Genomic DNA, 5403 nt, shown 5'->3' on the forward strand with positions numbered 1-5403 from the left:
GCTGACGGTTCCGGCCCTGCCAGGCAGTCTAGTCGGCCTTCAGTGACTGGTGGACGGGAGAGGAGTGTACAAAGGCCTGGCCACCTGCCTCCTTTTGAAATCACTCTGAAGGACTGTCCCCGCTCCGGGGCTCCCTTTATGAGGCCAACGCGTCCGCTCTGCCCCAGCCTCACCTGTGCCCCGACAGGCTGCGCTCTGCCCTCTGCTTTTTTTTTTGCTTTTTTTTTTTTTTTAAGATTTTATTTATTTATTTGACACACAGAGAGAGACAGCAAGAGCAGGAACACAAGCAGGGGGAGTGGGAGAGGGAGAAGCAGGCTTCCCGCTGAGCAGGGAGCCCGATGCGGGGCTCGATCCCAGGACCCTGGGATCATGACCTGAGCCGAAGACAGACTAGCCACCCAGGCGCCCCTGCCCTCTGCTTTTGATCCCTGATAAACCACCTGCTTGCAAATTTCCACCTGTGAGTCGGCTTGCAGGCTCTGCCTACAGAGCAGAGAGGGCAGACGACTTGCTTGAGGTCTCACAAGCCCGAGCCTTCAGATCCTTGTCATGGTTTGTCACCACCCTGTGTCGTCCCACAACTTCCTGTCTCGACCTTCTCTTCCTGAGGTTGGAGGCAACAGCTGCAGAGCGTGAAAGAGCCAGAATAGATGTTCACTCCCATCCCGCGGCTGGAGACCCTGGGCCAGTCACTTCCCGTCTGTGGGGAGAAGGTTAGGTACCTAGTCTGAGCACCCCATCTTCTCCACATCGGCCTGTGAATGATGGCCCCGCTCCCGAGAGAAGCCACGCTCAGCCGGGGAGAGCAGCAGAGATCCTTACCCCTCATGTCTGAGTCACCCCTGACCTCACTGCTGGTTCCAGGGTGGGTGGGTGGGGACAGGGACCCTGCGCTTCTGTCCCAGTTCTGCGTATCTGAGCTCACACTTCAAGGAGGAGCCATGCCAACATTATCAAGTGCTGAGTTTGTTCCAGACACTACCGGATGCTGGCTGTGCCCACGAATGAGACAGATGCAGTCCTGGCCCTCGTGGATCTTTAAGTCCAGTGGAAAAGACAAGTATCACACAAGCACTGTGATGAGTCCGGAGGGGAAAAAAAGTTCAGCCATGGGACACCCACACTCGTGGCAGTGCCCAGGGAAACACCCTGGACGTGGCGGGTAAGGAAGAGCTGGCCAAGGAGAGGAGGGGAGAGAGGAGTGTGGCGCCCAGATTTCTGACAGAGGAAGCAGCCTGGGGGTAGATCTGGAAGAGCAGGAGGAAGGCAGCCTGGTCAGGACAGAGGGAGCAGGGAGGACGTGAGGAAGGGTGAGGCTAAGAAGGAAGCCTAGGGCAGATCTGTCGCGGCCCTCCCGGGCTTGTTAGATTTTAGGGCTCTATCCTACGGGCCATGGGAAGTCTTCAGAGGAGATTTTGTCGTGCAGTACAAAATAGATGCTATGGACTGAATGTTCATGTCCCCCTCCAATTCATATGTTGAAACCCTAATCTCAAGCGTGATGGTATTTGGAGACGGGGACTTGGGAGGTAATTAGTTCATGAGCGTGGGGCCCTGTGATGGGATTAGCACCCTAATGAGAAGAGACAAGAGAGAGCTTGCTCCCCACCCTGGCCTGTGAGGACATAACCTGGACAAGGGTTCTCATCAGGAACCAAATTGGCTGGTACTTTGATCTTGGACTTCCCAGACTCCGGAAGCATGAGAAAGAAATTTCTGCTATTTAAACCACTCAGTCTAAGGTATTTTTGTTATAGCAGCTGAACTAAGACCATAGATAATATTTATTAGAATGAGGAATAGAGAAGTCAGTGAGAGTTATTTAGGACTTCCTATGTGCCAGGCACTCCGCTAAACACTTCACGGCCACGACCTTATTTGATCCCCACAACAGCCCTGTATGGTAAGAGCCTATTATCAGCTCCATTTGACGAATGGGCATTATTGAACCTAGACTCAAAAGTCCCCTCATCCAGAAAGATTTCTCTGGCTCCCCATCTCCACCCTGAGTATACATCTTCCTTCTTTGACCTAAGCTTACCAAGTCCTCCTTTTCCAAAGCATTTTTTTCTGTCTAGTATGATAATCATTCGTGTGGTCCACTCACCTCCCCATTTGAGTGCAAGCCCAGTGGAGGCAGAAGTTTTTGTCTAGCATGTTCACAGCTTTCTCTCTAGAGTCTAGAGTAGGACCTTGCAATAGTAGGGGCTGAATAAATAAAATATGTGGAATATATATTTCTATCCACCAGGATGCCTCATGTAGTGCTGGATCTGGTGGGGGAGGGGGTTGGGGGAGGTGGTCCAGAAAAAACAGCCTCCCCCATGTTTTGGACTTGGCCTCTGCTCTGACTGTCTCTGCCTGGCTGGTGGTTACATTGCCAGCTCTCAGACACTCTGCGTCAGTCTGATGTTGGGGAAAGAGCTTGGACTTTGGAACCAGACAGATGAGGCTCCCATTTGAGTGCAAGTCCATCTGGAACAAGGCAGAGTCATCAGAATAAACAAAGCCAAGTACCTCTATGAGATTTGATGATTTTCTTTCATTTACTCACCTAGAAAATGGGAACATTACCATCGAAAATTATAGTTGTTAGGATCAAGTGAGAAAATGTTGATAGAGTTCCTTTTTAGTCCCTTCAGTGGAAAACAGGGATTGGGTCAATGCCATTTTTGTAGACTAATAGTCTCAGTTTGCTCATCTGGGAAAGGGGAGTTGCAAAATGCAAGATAATCCAGAGTTCCAAAGACCTGGAATGCTCTTCTCCCAGATCTGTGTGTGGCTAGCTCCTTCTAAACCTTCAGTTTTCACCTTGAACATCCCCTCATCAGACTTCTGACCTGATTCCCATTCCTTTACCTGACTCTACCCCGCCATCTCTTTTCCCGCCCGTCTCTTTGTTCACTGGTTATCCCCACTGTCTACCATACTGCCTGAGTAAGTGCTCAGTAAATATTGGTTAATTGCATTAAATATTTATTGGCACTTATTTGTCAGCCAAGGACTGTTCAAGGCACTCCTAACCACAAGCGTAGGACATGGGAAGGGCAGGGACTTCACCCATTTGACAGTTGTGGAAGCTGCGGTCTAGCAATATTAATATTCCCAGGAAATTTCCCAAGCAAATTAGTGGGAGTTCTAGACCCTTTGGCCGCCCACCCCTCCACTGCCTTTCAGGGAAGAAGTACTGGAGGTCCGGGTTCTAGTTCATGTTCTGTTTAACTTGTGGTTGAAAGATTTAGGTAAGTTACTTCCCTTCCTGAGCCTTAGTTTCCCCAACTTTAAATGGAAAAAATAATCCTTGCCCTGAATGGTGGTTAAGGTGAGAATCAGCTGAGATGATGGGCTGAAAGCATTTAATAAACTGAAAGCACTACACTCACTGATGGAGGATTTTTTTTATATGAATATGCAGAATCAACACTGATGTCAAAGATAAATCACCATGGGCTGGGGAAGCCAAGGTAGCTTCCTAGGAGCAATGGCATTTCAACTAAGCCTTAAAGATCGGTAAGACTTTGGAGAAGCAAAGCTCAGAGCCAAAGCCACCAACCAAAGCAGTACCCTCCAGCCTCTCTGAGCTCTACGGTCTTCCCCTCTGGTTGATATTCTCTTCTAATCTGCTCTTCCCTACCCTGCTTTGTTTTTTTCTTTCAAATCAAACTTATGGAAGTATAATTAGCATACAATAAAATGCACAGGTTTTGGGTTTTTTTTAAGATTTTATTTATTTATTCATAAGAGACAGAGAGAGAGAAGCAGAGGGAGAAGCAGGCTCCCCGCTGAGCAGGGAGCCCGATGCGGGACTCGATCCCAGGACCCCGGGATCATGACCTGAGCCGAAGGCAGACGCTTAACCATCTGAGCCACCCAGGCGCCCAAAATGCACAGGTTTTTAGTGCACACAGTTCCATGAGTTTTGGCAAAAGCACATACCTATGCAATCATCACCCAAATCAAATTCCAGTGTGGCCCTTTGCAGCAAATCCCCAACCCCCTTCCACGTGTCCCCCAGACAACCACTCTCTGCTTCCTGTCACTACAGATTCCTTTCCTTAATTGCTCATTTTTTCATTAGCAAATCATGAAGTTCTGCATTCAAACACTAGAACAAAAACATAAGTGCCAAAAATGTATTACTTCACTAGGTTTAAGAGAGTATTTTCATTCTGGGGCATTTGCTAATGAACACAGAAGTCATTAGATAAATTGACAGTAGCTAATTGGAGACAATAGTTAAGAATAATCATAATTTGCCCATTTAGAGAAAAGTTTGCTTATAAAAACTCTACCTAGGGTGCCTGGGTGGCTCAGTTGGTTAAGCGACTGCCTTCGGCTCAGGTCATGATCCTGGAGTCCCTGGATCGAGTCCCGCACCGGGCTCCCTGCTCGGCAGGGAGTCTGCTTCGTCCTCTGACCCTATCCCCTCTCATGTGTTCTCTCTCTCTCATTCTCTCTCTCTCAAATAAATAAATAAAATCTTAAAAAAAAAAAAAAACTCTACCTAGAAAGTTACAAGAGGTAACATGGATAACCTGATTGCTTCTTGAGAGATGATGACTTATCTATAAAGGAGTATTTTTAATTTAAATATTTCTAAAGAAAAGGCATTTTATAAGAAAGCATTGGGGATCAATAGTCATTATCCATTTTTTCCAATCTCTTCCTTTAATTTCATGATACACAAGTTAGGAATGATTCTGACATTTCAAAGAGATGTCAACTTACGGAAGAAAAGTTCTTTTTTGGAGTCTCTTGTTGAATAGGAAGACAATCATATCACACAAAGAAATAGTAAATAAGCAGGAAAAGTGTTTACTCTAAATTTAAGATAGTTAATGCTAAAACTTTATACCTGGGTCTTGTTATTGGGCCAAATCATAGCAACTCTTTTTTTCTTTCAAACACTTTTTAAAATGTGAAAAAAAATCAACAAATTATATGAAAAAGAAAACCAAACTGTCTTCTCATTATTCTAATTATAGCAAACAAGTTTTAAGTCATCTCCTAGAAGATAGCCTTATATATGTCATTCTCTTGCTTAAATATCTTTTTTAAAATATTTTTAACAATATTTTATTTATTTATCTGAGAGAGAGAGAGTGTACATGAGCAGGGGGGAGGGGCAGAGGGAAAAGCAGGCTCCCCACTGAGCAAGGAGCCTGACGGACTTGATCCTAGGACCCTAAGATCACAATCTGAGCCTAAGGCAGAGGCTTAACCAACTGAGCCACCCAGGCTCCCCTTGCTTAAATATATTCAATGGATCTATCTTACCAGTCCTTTTAGTTTTGCATTCAAGTACAGATCAGTTTAGTCTGGTCTATAATTTCATATAAATGGAATTATATACTATGTACTTTTTCCCTAAAGATTTATTTATATATTTTAGAGTGAGAG

The sequence above is a fragment of the Leptonychotes weddellii genome, chromosome 4, assembly GCF_054177405.1.
Source record: "Leptonychotes weddellii isolate Sample4059 chromosome 4, ASM5417740v2, whole genome shotgun sequence".
Taxonomy (NCBI): domain Eukaryota; kingdom Metazoa; phylum Chordata; class Mammalia; order Carnivora; family Phocidae; genus Leptonychotes; species Leptonychotes weddellii.